Below are 15,591 nucleotides of genomic sequence, written 5' to 3' on the forward strand. Positions count from 1 at the left end.
AGCTATGTTCCGTTGCAACGGAGTGCTTGATGTCCCAGTGAATACTCCCCATGAATAACATGCAGCAGGGCCTTTAGTAAGATTCCGATCCGCGATGCCCCTTTGCTGGAGAGATGTTGCGTGCGCTTTATTACAGCAAATAATCAGAGGGAGATTGGAGTAAGCTGCTGATTTAAGTCCTTGAAGCTGTACCTTACGAATCAGGTTTCAAGAAGCAGAGCATCAGATTAGGAACGATTGAGGCACACTCAACAATGAGGCAGACATAACGCTGCCCCCAAACAAACTGTCACTCAACCCCAAAAAATGTCAAACATTAGCTGGAGAACGAATCCACGACCACCGCTGGAACATTGCCAAAATAAGTTGGCATCATATGGGTCTGGTACCAGCTTCTACTGTAAGTGGAACAGAGGGGCTCACATAAAGCCCAGCAAAGTAAGGAATACCCCAAAGCTCTACATAACAGGAGTAGGGTCAGTGGTGGTCGACAGAAGACCAAGGATGGCTCCGGTACCTGCTCATCTTGCCACCCTCACGCACTGCCTCCGGGCCACGCCCTGCACTGGGGTCTGTATCTGTACCCATACAGCCACCCCCTTTTCTTCCTGCACTTTCAGACCTATACGGCCTGCTGCCATAAACCCAGCACTTGCCAATTGCTGGCTGCACTCCCATTGTTTGTTGCCTTTTTATTGATCATTTTATTATTCGTTTTTTCCTTCTGACTCTTTTGTTCCCCCTGCAATGCACTTCTCCCCCTTCTCCTCTGCCCTGCACTTGCACGTTCTCAATGTCACTGGGCCTAGTAAGATTGCTGTTTTTGTTCTCCCCTGTTCCCTGCCTTGTCACGCTCTGAAACGCTTGTGTATGAGCGCGATAGAAATAAAAATCAATCAGGAACCGAGGACTAAAAAGCCAAACAAAGTAGTGCCCTGCTTGGCTCTAGATGGGCAGACACCGTAGCACCAAGTGAAAGGAACTAAAATGAAAAGCGAAGTTGGAGTCGAAGAGAAGAAACAATGCCAACAAAGACACAAAAAGGGAAAGGTGGTGCCTTGAAGGTGAGTGCGTTATGAGAATGGAAGCTCAAGTTTATGTCAACGCCAGAAAGTGAACTTGAAAAAAATACCTGAATAGTCCTCCAGCTTGTAGGCCCCCTGTGGTTGCAGCAGCTCTTAAACACACCGTGTATAATCTGGTCCTATTACATTGACAAAACTGAAACAGAAAGTAGAAAGAATTAATTCAACACTACTACACAGTGCACCACCAATCCATGAAACAAAACGATGTGTGTATAGTTACAATAGCCTCCCATTCTCAGTAAAAATCGATGTTCAGGCCACAACCAATTTGGAAACAATCTCATTTCGTTTTACAGTCCATAAAAAAAAACAGGACGGTTGTCGCTGCTATTACAGGTCACACTCTGCCTGCCCTACCTGTTCTAGTGGCCCATTGTCACACCATTGTATTTGCCTTGCTAGCGATTCACCGCTTGCCCACTGCATATTGTATGGTGTAGCAGTATATTATTTGCCTAAACCACCCTGCCTGGTCTAGCGACCTATTGTCTGCCTACTGTATTGAGGCTAACCTAGTAGCCCATTACCTGTTTACCTTACAGAATAGCCATCGGCTTGTATACTGTAGCTTGCCCAGCACAATGGTGACCCCATACAACCAGCCAGCCCGAGCTCTCAAACCTCCTGTCCATCTACCCTAGTACCTTAGCATAACTAGCCGCCTAGCCACCAACCATGCCCACATTAAGACGAGTGACACCATTGCCACTATCCTCCCACTATTCCACAACATATCACTCTCTAACCTCCCACCCACCACATGGTACAAGGTACTGCATACACCACCAACCATAGCCTCCCCCCTCCTAGAACCACCTCCGTCTCCGGCAGAATGGATCACCAGATTCGCCACCCTCCCACCCCCACTCCTCTCATCCCATCCTATTTACCCGAGAAATGCAAGACTAGGTTCTCGCTTCAACACTTCCAATGACCTTAGCCCTTATGCCCCATGTACCACACCTGAGAAATGCAAGACTAGGTTCCCGTACCAGCATCAAGCATAAGTCTCCTAGGTCCAAGTCTCTCGCCCTGCGCACCTGGGACAAAAACCTGCTGCCTCTTACTCCCCCAGCGACACATACGGTCACTCTTAATGACCACAGTCCCTCCACGTCATCTAAACCCCCACCAGAAGACATTGACACCTACCACTATCAAAGATGCCCTCATCAATGCCCGATCCCTAGTAGCTCACACTCCCGATATTGCGGACTGGACTTCCTCGCAGTTACAGAAACATGGCTACATCGCGCTGTGGGTCCCGCACTTTCAATAGCCATCCCAGAACATCCGATCAGACAGAAAATCCGGTATTAGAGGCGGAGTGGCTTTCATTGCAAAATCCAATCTAAACAGAGAAGTCGCCAACCTAGGTCTACCCTCTGCAGAAATTCTATCCATTAAACTCCCACTAACACCCAAACTATTCTACACCTCATTTATAGTACCCCAGGTGCCAGCTTCTCCTTTGATGACCTCTCCCATCTACTGACATCCAACACAAAACCAGGCTCACAAATTATTTTAATGGGCGACTTTAACCTTGGCCTTCATGACCCCAACAATGCTAACGCTTCACTGCTTAATGACACTGACTCAATTTGGTCTCACATAACACATCAATAAGCCTACACATGCCAAAAAGGTAGAACCTTGGACTGGCTGGCCGACGTCAATTGTGACATCTCCTCGATAGACATCACACTGCTTCTGGACAGACCACCATCTTATCACCTTTACCATACCCAGAGATACTCTAAAAAGTACACCTACAACCACTACACCGCAAATTATGGCTAGGAACAATCGTGATATCTATAGAGAATCCAAGACCCCTACTACAGCCAATCACCAATACTGATCATACCATCACTATCTCCAATTCAGTCTCGCTAGTCTAACTCTATGACACACCCGAACAAGCTCTAAACCAAATAGCACCACTTAAATTTAAGGCCAAACCAACTGCCCACTTGAAAAAATGGTTCTCTGCAGAATTAAAAGCACTCCAATATCAAACAAACCTGAATCTAGCTGGAGAAAAGCCCCTTCTCTCTCTCCACTAAAGAAAGGTCCCCCACTGCAGCAGCCACCTACAAAGTTGCCATTACGACCGCCAAAAAAGATTTGCAACACAAGAATACACAATGCCAAATCTGGCACGAAAAGAGCCATTCTCCATCAAGAGAATTGGAATCACAAGTGCCCCCCACCGATGACTACATCAAGGACAAGGCTTGGTGTAATAACATCTAACGAGCGTGCTCAAACAAAACAGCAGTCTTACAGGCCAAGATAGAATACAAAAAAGCTAACCTCGCCACCAAAGACCACCCTAGCAATAAACACAGCTCTCCCCACCCCTACTGCCCCCCCCCCCCCCCGACCCCCTCCACTTCTCCCCAGTCACAGCGGACAAAGTAGGTAACGTAATGGCCAGCCTAAAACCCTCTAATTGTCAAGGTGACCGGTGCCCTGCCTCAGTTATCAAGGAAGGGGCTAAAGACCTAGCTCCTTTCATCACCACCACGATCAATTCTTCATTTAAGAACTCATCCGTCCCCAACAATATCAAAGAAGCATGGGTCCTACCTCTTCTCAAAAAACCCAACCTAGAACCTAAAATACCAACTAACTACAGATCCATCACGCGACTGTCCCTTTCCTCTTGAATGGGGTGACCAGACGTCCCGGTTTTCCCGGGACAGTCAGGGAAATCACCCTCTGTCCCGGGAGTTTTTTTTTTTCATTTTAGAAACCCCGTCCAGGGTTTGCATGGTTGAGTGGCTACGGTAATTAAAATCGTAATTATTTTTCACAACACTTTCAAAATGTTGGAGCTCGAGGATTGGCTCGAACCCCCACCTTTCCAGGTACAAGTCACAACACTTACTGACTGTGCCACAGAGACTGGCTTGGAAGTTGCTGTACAGCAAGCCATGTAATATCAATTAGAGCTAACGCTTGTTTTTAATCAACATGCCAAGATTCACAGACAAAATGCACAAAGTGCTGGAAAAATGGTTGGGTGGTGGTTGGAGGCGTGTTGGGAGGAGGGACGGTAATTGGTGGGCTGCAATGGGGTAGTCCCGCTTTTATGTTGTTGGTAGTCCTGGTTTTTCGGTTTGGAAATATGGGCACCCTACTCTTGAAAATAGTGGCATACCTCCAAATACGACATTTGGAAGACAACCTCGGCTTGCGTGAATCTGGCTTTAGAACCAGGTATGGGACCGAAACAGCCCTCCTGGACCTAAAAATCCAAATGGATGAAGCTAAAGACACGGGCAATCTGGCCATCTTGCTCTGGTTGGATACGTCTGCAGCCTTCGACCTGGTCAACCATAAAATTCTGACCAAACACCTCGCCTGCCGCATTCTCCCAGAATGCCACCAATTGGATTTGGTCCTTCCTGTCCGACAAATGACCAGGGTTTTCACCCCTTCTGCAGCGGCCAACCCCGTCCCAATCCAATGTGGAGTCCCCCAAGGATCTTGTATTTCCCCTAAGCTTTACAACATCTTTACCAAGCTCCTCTTTGACCGCCTTGACGACCTGGGTGTCGCATATACAAACTATGCAGACGACACCCAGGTCCTCATCACGCTCACTGGGAGCTATGAGAAAGAGGTTGCAAAACTCAATGATATCTACTTCAAAATCCAAGCATGGATGGCCACCCATAGCCTTTGCTTAAATGATAAGACGGAATTGCTCATCATCGGTTCCCAGGCCCGCCTTAAACTCAATCCCAGGTACCATTCCTTCACCATTGATGGCAACATCATAAAAGTCCAAAAAGAAGTAAACACTGGGTGTGTATGACTCCACGCTCTCCCTCAAAAAACAAATAAACGCTACTATCTCATCCACTGCCTACACTAATAAACTTAGCAATGCCGGTAAACCATTTTTATCTACCAACAGCTGCCTCACATTGGCCAGGGCTCCGATACTGTCCAAATTGGATTACTGCAACACACTCTTCCTTGGCTCTACTAATCACAACCTGGAGAGACTACAGGTTCTACAGAATAACGCCCTGAGATGTGCCCTTAATCTTGCCCGTAAGGCCCACATCTCCACCATCAGAAAGTAAGTCACTGACTCCCTATCTGTGACCGAATCAAGTTACGCTCACTCGTCATCACACACAAATGCCTCTCCCAGACAGCCTGACGCTACTTAACAGATAAATTCACCAGACAAAGCTCATCCAGACCTACCAGATACCCATACCTGCACCAATTTAACATTCTGAAGTTTAACCTGAAAACAGCCGGGGGAACGCACTTCCCTGTGCTAGCAGCGAAATGCTGGAACGCACTTCCCATGGTAATTAGAGCCGACGCCTGGTTTTGGTCTTTCAGATCCAAGGTGAAGGAGCCGTTCATGACTCAGCAATAGCCGGTTATCTTACCTTCTCGCAACCTGCAACGCTGTGCCATCTACTGCGAACTACTCTAACCCTGTCTTCAGCGAACTCTCGCACCCTGTAATTCCGTGCTACCTATAGTTGCGGACACTCTGTAACCCGGTCCATTTTGCAACTATTTATGCTTTCTACTCTCGGGACCATCCGGTCACACAGTCTCTCATGATATTTATTTTATTGTCCTCTGCTATTTATCACACGTACAACCTTCTGTAACATATGTTGCTTCTCAAGTCTAATGTGCCCAGTTACTCCAGGGTTTGGCTGCGCTATACAAATAAAACTAAACTAAAGCACCAGTGGTTTTCACAAATTCACTCAGGGACAGGGCTGGGCATACTGAAGCTATTTAAGCATGTGCTACTTACCAGCACTAGTTTTTCCCTTGGTAATTTATAAAAAGAGGATATACAGAAAATAGATCAAAGTCTGACTAATCGGCATTTTGGAAAGAGAAGACTTGAAATTACGTGGGTGCCTGAAGATAGAGTGACTTTTTTTTTGTATCACTTAAGCAATGGAACACGTGAGCAGACGGTCCTATTTCCCAGAGCAACAGTGCTCTTGGATGGACGTTCCGTTGCATCTTCAATCCACTCTTTTCGCCATGGACTTCAGTCACACGAAGTAGCGTGCATGGGAAAATGTAGGATATCCCTGCCTACACCAGAATGCTGACCGCATTGCCACGCTAGGCAACCCAGCTGCAGGTGAAAGTGCTGCACATGTCGCACCCAAGTGAAAACCAGCTTTACAGATACGAGTAGATTATCCAGCTCTATATCCCTGCTGCATTACTCCATGTAAACGGTGATCTGTAACAAGTAACGTTGCATGGAAGCCAGTGCTAATAGGGACTAGAGAGCTTTAAAATAATGGTGTCACAGGTAGCCCCTTTCAGCATTTTTAATGTTTGGCTTGCTAGCAAGTTGTGTGTAATGTTACGTATAACATCACACAAAAGAATTGCCAACCACGTTTATACCCCGAAGAAGCAGAGAGGCGTGGCATATGTGTAGGCATGTTTTATGGACTAAACATTCAGTGGAAGAAATGAGATGGAGTTAATCCTGATAAGAGTACCAAATCAATACTTGAGTATTACTTCTGGGTCAGTACGGATCACAGTTCTGGGTATTCAACGGTGTGCTGTGTAATAAGTACTGAGTGCAGTCCCAGCCTACTTAAATCCTGCAGCATAACCATGTATGCGTTTGGGCCTAGCACGGGTCCTACAGTAAATCCATGCTATTTTTTACTGACAAAACGAGGCAGTTCTAGTCTTGGTCGACATCCGGGGAACTTGCAAAGGAATGTGACCCCTTCTTCGCTCAAACCCCTCCTAAGTGTAGGTGCATGCTTTAAAGTGGGAGCAGGCTGCCTGCTCCCACAAGGGCGAAGCGTGTATCTGTATTGGTGGGATGCAACCCCAGGGAGCAGGCCGGACGCCATCAGGAAAGTGACGTTTCATTGCAGCTGTTTGTGTCCATGATCACCTCGCACTAGGATGGGCTCGTGAACGTGGCATATGTGCCAACCCCTAAGCACTGGCCCATGTGAGCCTGATGAGCAACACATGCAAGCTTCACGGTGGAACAAACGCTGCCTACACCCTAATTGCCCCCAAATTGAGTAAAACAAGCAGTCACTGCGTTATAGGGTTAAAAACACCAACATTATTCAGTATTAAGCTAATACACGCCGGCACCAGTTTTGCCCAAAAATATAAAACAGGCATGTGACCATACGATAAACTTGGTGGGAGCATAGCTGCAGTGTGGCATGCGTTATGGGACTGCCAGTTCAGGGCTGCCTGGTGGTGTCCTATGAGTCCCCTGGAAGCAGTACATGTGCCTACAAACATTTAGACCAGTATCTAGGAGTAAAAGAAAGAAAAACTAGCAATAAAGGTTTACAAACGCAGTAGCTCTTGCTTACTGTCAGCTGGAGGTCAGGCCACTTCTGTACAAGAAGCCACCTTGCGCAACACATTCCTGGCGCCCAACATTTTACCAAATTCTTTACTTTTCCGCACACTGCAGGTTAAATAGATTGAAGCACAGCGCAAAAAACGCCCCTCTGCCCACACCTCTAAAGGGCACCAGAGTGCTCGACAATTTAAAATAAACCATACTGAAGAAAGCAAAATATGCAATTGTCCCGAGGTGCCAAGAAAACTTGGACACAGCAGCCATACTTTAACAACACGAAAAAGTGGACTATATGGCCAAAGCATACTTTCTATGCACACTCGTCACTAGAGTAAAAACGCTGCCATACAACTTTAGGACTCAAATACTAACTTCCATGTTGTCAAGTTTTTAGGTACATTCAATAGAACAGATTCTTCACCAGCATGGTGCGTATGGCTCCAAAGCAAAACAGGGTGCTTTCTGGAAGCACAATTTAATGCAGGCGCCTATCCAACATTGAGGTGGCTCGCTCAAAATCTGCTGCTTCCACTCAGATTCGGGTACGGGACTGGAGCGCCCTTTTCACAGCAAGTTCTGCATTCTTTTACTTGCAAGTCCTAGTTATTTTGTTGCATAGATCGTATTAAAGCTTCTATATTTTTAAAGAACCTTGATTGGACATTTTATTTTGGAATCATTCTACTAAAGTAGTTTGTGTTGCTACTGAAATCAGCTCACATCTCTCCTGTAGATGTAGGCTTCTCTGCTCCCGTTTCACCCTGATTGGGATCACTACAAGTTTAGAAGTAGTGAGGGGTTGAGTAGGCGGTGTAGCCTCTACTAATCCCTATACTCCAGCAGAGTAGTCGCCATTTTGTCACATTGTTGGGCACCTGTGAGATTGGATAGATCGACATTCATCCAAAACTAAAAGTAAGTGCAGTTAACAATAGAAACACAGATGGGTGTATTTAATTTTGTTTAATGAAGCTGGACATTAGCTAGATTAAGATTCCATAGTCAGTGTTCATGTCAAACAAGTGGACTCCGGCAAACCAACCAACCAAGGGCAGTAAGGTTATCAAGTCTCAAAGCTTTTGAGGAAGCTAGGGTAGCGCAAGAGACCCATGGGGCCCGCATAGATCTGGATCCCCCATCCGAGGAACCCCTTCCACTGGGGGGCTTGATAATAGGTGGAGACAGTGGTAGTGAAGGTGCACAATTAGCACTCATATGACTAGTGATTTTTGACTCGGGAGTACGAGATGGTGTGTATATGCACAGAATTGGTGGCGAGTGACTGTGGCTGGCTAACATTCATTTGTGCCCCTCCTCGCGCCCCCCTCCCCGCCCCCAGGCAGTAGCGATAGTTATTCCTTCCATTATTCAAAGAGGGTTGGTAGTGTAGTTTCCCAGAAATCCTGCGACTCTGTTCGAACCATCATTTGAAAAATAGACATCCAGAAGATATATGTAGCATGAATAGTCATGAACAGTTATCGTTCCAGCTCATTTGGAAGTTAGATACCACTGGGGGTACAATTGGCACTCGACACTAGCCATTGGCGAGTAATATGGATTCTTGGTCAGTATAAAACAGGGTGTTGTGCGCACCTGTAGAATTAAGGTGCCAAGTGACTTTAATGGCTGGTTTGCATCTGCCAATTTGAAATGTTGTCCCCAAGGCCAAATTTGATCTGAGGAAAATCCGACACCCCGGAGGCACTTCCGGCTCCAGCTACATCATTCGACCCATAGACCGCAAGAGTAATTTGACAAAAGGCTAATAAAAATGTGATCCATCTGCGGGGGCCAATGGTAGAAATGTGGGGAGGTTGTCTTGGTGCACTGGTTAGGACTTCATGCTTATGTGTGGCAGCTATATGACTGTGCACCTCACACCTAATCATTTTACGTTCAGCCTTGCATCCTAATATACTAAATGAGAACAGACAGAATCCACCCCTCTGAACAAAGTAACATTAGCCAAACTCCGTACTTCTCTCACCAACTGGTCACAAATAGCCCCCAAGAACCTCATGCGACATCCTCGCACTAAGGGAAGATCTTGTTTGTGTCAAAATGACCAGGATACACATATTGAAGGCTCGTCTGGAACCTTGATCCTATCACATCAGTGGGGCGATGCGAGTGGAATTAGAGATTACTAGCCAGCCATAAAAAGTCACTTGCAACACCTCAGTATATACAAACTGAGCACCATTTCTTATCAAGAGTTAAATATCACTAACCTTTGGCTAGGGCAAACGTTGCGCCCTGCTCCTATGTGCCCGTTATTCCCTTTTCTTGACCGTACTGGTCACTTATGGGAGTAAAAATGGCAATTACACCTTATCTGTGGGAATTCATATACACAAAATGCCCCAACCACAATTCACCTAGAAACACGTCTCCAAGCATCTAGACTCTAGAGTCTGCTGCATTTTCGCAAGACACTACTACGTGGTCATCTAAGAAAAAAGAGATGGAACATGCGACACATGGAGAGGAACACCAAGTGTATGACTGATTTATATACAGGAGGAGCATTGCTCTTGTGATCACAAAATAATGTACTATAGACAAATCAGGTTTGTCAGAAAGGTTACGACCTTAATACAATGGGGTGAGTTATATTCTGACCAGGTTGTGGAGGGGAGAAAATGGAAGAGTCACTGGGGACAACACATAAGTGGATATATATATATATATATATATATATATATATATATATATATATATATATATATATATATATATATATATATATATATATATATATCCAACATTTTTAAAATAGATAGATGGGTAAAGCCAGCTGTGCTCTCGATGTGACCATGATGGGTGATGTGCTAGAGTAGAGGCAAGGAAGTGAGGGACAGAAGTAGGTCGAAAGCGAGGGAAAATGTTACCTAGCAGGCAGATGGGAGGTAGGTTAAGAGGGTAGCTCAGAGTCCAGAATGGAACGTTTCTCGGATGTACAGGGGGAAGAAAATTCCATTAAGTGGAGCAAGAAGAGAGTAGAAGCGAGAGAAAATACTGGGAGGGCGATGAGCAGAGCGAGGATTACAAGAAGGCTTGTAGAGTTGGATAGGATAGATTATGGTGGTGCCTTACACCATGGAAATATTAGTAAATATGGCACGGTTTTGCATCGACATCCATCCAGCCTGGTGGCGGTACAAAAAACTTGTGAAGTGAGGGAATCACAGGGAGTCCTGGTAGTGAAGTTAATCTTGTTTAAATGACAAAAAGCAGTTGGGTAGACCAAAGCGTATGCTGACACAGTAGTCCAGTTTAGTGAATACAATAGTGAGAGATGCTTGGCAGTGTTGAAAGGAAAGAGGGGCCCAATTTTCCTGATAGTTATGAGGTCGAGGTGAACTGCCGTTCCAGTTTTGGAGATGAAAGTAGAGACAGGATAAGAAGGAACATGGATAACACAGAGCTTTCTAGCTGAAGAGTAGGGGAGAGGGAAATGGATAAGCAGAGGAAGACATGAGAGCTTTTGGCAGGGAAGAAGCACACCTCTGTTTCGGTATAGTTCAACTTCAGAAAGTTGAAAGCCATTCAATATTTAATGGCAGAGAGACTGTTGGAAACGTTGACAGATCAGAGGAGAGGTCAGGAAAATAATAGATCTGGGTGTCATCCGCGGAAAGGTATGAGAACCCCAAAGGAGATTAGTGCCCAAAGAGCAGAGGTGTGGAGTAGGAGCCACGGTGGAACACCAAGAGTGAGTTGAGGTGTTGCTCGAGGAGAGAACTTGTAGGTGCAAAGTAGGATTCGATTTAGGAAAGGGCTTGATTGAGAATCCCAAGAATAAAGAGTATTAAGGAGCTCAAGAGTGATCAACAGCGACAAAGGCAGCAGACAGGTCAAGTAGAATTAGGATAGATGGGCATCATTAACAGAGTCGATTATATTGGACACATTCTTAAGAGCAGTTTCCAGAGTGGTAAAATGCTTGAACACAACCCTTGCAAGCACGGGCGAAAGGGAGAAAGTTAGCCAGACGGTTCGGAACAGCCTTTTTTTTAGGCGAGGGAGGACGGTCGCACCATACTCAAAACATGTCCTTTGATGCAATGCTTTTTTCCAGAAATTAGACTAGAGACCAGCCCACAAGTGGAGTGTCCACCCACAACTAATATATCAGTGCAGGTCTGTACTGGACAAAACCTTGCTCACCGCATTAGCGGTCGTATAAGCCACTTTCTAGCTGGTGCATAAACAGGGAAAAAGATTTCTGAGAAGTGGTTAGAGAGATTTAGTCACCTATGGGAATGAGGTGATGTTTAGTGGAACAAGAGAGTTTCCCAATATCAAGGAATGACGACACCAAGATGGAGATTGAGTGAGGCAGAGCAATAGTAGAGATGGTGAATTCAAGAGGACATGGCATTAGAGATGTGTGAGGCATTGAGGTGGGAAGAGTAGGTGTTCGACGCCTCCACAGTGAATGAAGGATAGTGCAGTCGTGCAAGCCCGTCAGAGTGGCACTATCCAGTGAAGAAATCCAATTTCCATTGAAAGCAAGAAGGTCTAGGGGAGAACTGGGGTGAAGTAGTCAGTGATCAGTTTTGTTGCATAAAGACAGCATTCCTGAGTGCAATGTTCAGTTAATGAGGTACGAAAGAGTATGGACTGAGTCTTGGGGGAAGAGAGGCGAGGTGGTTAAGTTTTAGCTTGTCGGCTTTGTTTGTTGGAAGGAGATGGAAGAGAAATGGATAAGTGGGAGTTTTGAGTTTTATAATAGGATAGGGAAGTTGTAGCATGATGGAGAAATCTTAGTGTGAGGCGAGTAGGAGCAGCAGAAGGAGCTGGAGTGAATGCATTATAGGTAAGGTTTCCAGTCCGTTTTTACAGATTTTTTTTTTTTTGATTTTACACAGACAAATCAATCTTTGTATTTTATTATAAAAACGGGAAAAACAGGACTTTGTTCTCTATGATGTCACCCACACATTGCAGGACAATAACATTGCAGTGTGCTTTAATAAATGTGTTTGTTTTAGTTGAGTGTTGTGTTTGAGTTTGTTGTGAAAGTTGGTTGCCTGCTGTATGCAGTGTTACTGAATGATCATCTGCTTGAACATTTGGTTTAGGATTAGTTCATCTTTGGGTTTTCTTGACATATACATGCTTTTCACCAGCTTCAAATTGAGCATGTGGACCATTTCATCCCCGACGGCAATCCCATATTGCACTGCAACCCATCAGGACCAAAGGGTGGTGGAAAAGGAGCAATATTCTGGTCTGACCTTTGTTGCCCATTTGTCTACCCCCCCCTCCCCACCCTCCCTTTGTGTGCTCCCAGCTTTCTTGCATCTATGCTTCTGTCACGTTTGCCTCCAAGACTTGTAAATCGATATGTTGCTACCTGAAGCCATGTACGCGTTCTTAGATACCATAATAAATTTCCCCCAATATAGCACTGCCCCATTCATAAACAAGTAAAGTGTGGCTAGACCATGAAAGAATGCACAAGGCTTTCTAACTTGCATGTGCCCAGACAACATATAAGCAGTTGGTCTCAAGTTATGCGCTTACCACGCTCGACAAATTAATTTTACTGCATTTCAGCCCAAAGATCTTTTTAAGAAGTGTGCTGCTTTTCTAATCCTCTCTCTTTGGTAGAGAGAAGTGCTGAATGGAACAGATTAACAGAACTGATTTAACCTATGTTGGCATTTTTTCACCCAACTAGCATTCACCTTCTCAACCCCAGAATCAATCCACATAGATCAAAATGGGAAATTGTTCCTATCCATCATAGTAAACCCACCTCATAGTAAACCCACCTCATATCTTTACTATACTTTTCTGCGCAATAAAAATAGTCAGTACCCCTCTGCAAGGACGTGCATGGTTAAATGGACTGTTTTGTGAAGGTACCCACTCGAGAGCCTGCAACCACAACCACAACGTAGCTTATTGTACCTTTAACAGAAGGGAAATACCATTTGCATATCCTTCCTCGTCCTGCCCACATCGGCATCCCATCAACAAAATGCTATGGCAATTCTCTTCCGAACAAGAGTACCAACAGCAACCCCAGACGTGTTTCAGCCTGGTTATACACAATGTGTATCAAAGAGCTTCAAGTCAAGCAAGGGAACAAGGTAATACAATGACATTCTTACAGACCATGAACAGTAAGGATGTGAAATGAACATCTGTACTATACATGACGACATTTCAGATTGTGCTGGAAGGGAGACAACTAAGGGGTGGGGGAGGAGACACGCGAGGTTGCCATCATACTAGGTCCATGGACAATTCTGATAAGAGTAAGTGCACAGAAGAAAGTAAGGGGAGGAGCTAGGGAAAGGGAGGTGAGGAGAGAACAGTAAGCAGTCAAAATAGCGGAGAAGCAAGAGGGGAGAGAATACAATTGCAGAAGTCAGTAGTAACACATAATGTTGCAAGTCAGGATACAAGATACAGATGGGAACAGCATGATTCAGGGCCACCATGAGTACGAGATGAAAAGTTAAATCCAGCATGAGAGTTGAGAAAGGGCGACGCACCGTGAATCAATGAAGTCCATAAAAGTCAAATCCAGCATTGGCCACAAGATGGTGAAACCAGAATGCACCAGTACAGACTAGACTAGAATTATGGGGACTTTCGGAAATGAAAACCCAAAATCTTCCTCATACTGTAATTGGTTGGCATTTGTAATTTTTACTACATTTTACTCTTCAGGAATTGCGTTTAGTGCATTTTAATGTACAGCGCTCCTTTTAGGGTCGGCCTATAGCACACGTGAAATCAAATAGAAAAGGGACAAAAAAAGTTTTAATGGAAGAAGACAATGCTACAATTGAAAATACTCAATGAGAAACAATGCTCCTAAAGAATGGAGAAAATAAAGAGTAAATGCAAGACTAGTGCTCAAATTGTGATAGGATCTGACCTAGTGCGTTGATCGGAAAGAGATGTGCGATAGGAAAATGACGATTCGAGCAAGAACATTCCAACCGACACTTTACAAAAGTGAAATCGCACAAAAAGTGCAGATGTGTGTACCCAAACATTTGAGTAGAGAAAACACTAATCAATAGCAAAAGACATTCTTATACAAATACACTAAAAACAACCGACGTGTGTATGGTACGCCACATCATACTGAAAGGCTTTGCAAAACCATCTGAATAGAGAAATAACTTCTTTGATCGACTTGATGTAAGGGAAGTGTAGGTAACTTAGCCGAACGCACTCTATGGAAGAAAAAAACAAAACGGGAGGCAAGAATGACCGTGAATTCCGACATGTCAACGGGAATCATGGGATGCTTCTTCAAGGGACACAGATGGCGCGGAGCAGAGAGAATGTGGATTTCAAATGTACGTACATTGAACAGCGTCAAGGGTAAGCTCATCTAGGCATGTATGGCGATTCCGAAAGGTGGAATTCGTAACCAAAACGCCCCCTGTAGCTTAGACCCACAAGCCACACACGTTCGAATAGTGTTTAATGTAAGTTGAAAACACTTCTTCATTCCCGATTGTGCCTCATATGAAAGTAGTTGGTGCCTCCACCAAATGGCCCAGTTGCACTGCAATGATGCAGAAAGGAATTCGGCGCTTCTCGGAACTCCAGGCAGCAGCCCTTCAAGGTCACCCATTGCTTAGGAAGGAAAGCGTTTGCCATTGTGTGGCAGAGGATGCCAAGCCCTCGATCACCTTTCTGTTTCAATAGGCCAGGTAGCATTACTGTCGCAGGACCGAGCGAGCGCGCCCCCAAATGACCTTCAAAGCGTGCCTTTTCAGAAGGAAAGCCGAGGGTGCGGTGAACAAAGCTTCCAGGGGCCGGAAACGGGGAGTTCACTGCTGGGGCACCCTGCGGAAGAGCGATGGGTACATTCCATGCAGGGGATGCGATTCACAGCCACCATATAGAAGACGGTGGCCCCCGAATCTGCTCTGCGCCGCCCCTTTGCTGGCAGAACTGCATCCTCCACCACCGAGCCCGCTCGCAGGCAGACACCCCGGCAATGGGAAGGACCCCGCCCCCCCATGCAAGAACCCGTGCCCCCGCGGCTGGGCTCCCAGCTGCATGGCACCCATCCCCCTAGGGTATGTGGGGGTGCACCGTGCAGCAGCAGCACAAACACCCACCCACCCCTTGCCCTGAAGGACGCGC

The 15,591-nt window shown here is 45.5% G+C and overlaps 1 protein-coding gene across 8 annotated transcripts in view; it reads right to left on the reverse strand.

Annotated features, from left to right (window-relative positions):
• Positions 1-15,591, reverse strand: part of NFYC (nuclear transcription factor Y subunit gamma) — a 149,877-nt gene that overhangs the window by 117,869 nt on the left and 16,417 nt on the right. For 5 of the 8 annotated variants that reach the window (XM_069622549.1, XM_069622545.1, XM_069622546.1 and 2 more), the window contains exon 2: positions 1,133-1,221. The exons of 2 other annotated variants lie outside the window; for them this stretch is intronic. The gene's annotated coding sequence lies outside the window, so the exon portion shown is untranslated. Of the gene's footprint in view, positions 1-1,132; positions 1,222-15,131; positions 15,189-15,591 lie in introns of those variants that run through there. One more of the 8 variants, XM_069622551.1, reaches the window with a different exon arrangement.

This window comes from Ambystoma mexicanum, chromosome 11 (assembly GCF_040938575.1).
Source record: "Ambystoma mexicanum isolate Mex_15411 chromosome 11, UKY_AmexF1_1, whole genome shotgun sequence".
NCBI classification, from domain to species: Eukaryota; Metazoa; Chordata; class Amphibia; order Caudata; family Ambystomatidae; genus Ambystoma; species Ambystoma mexicanum.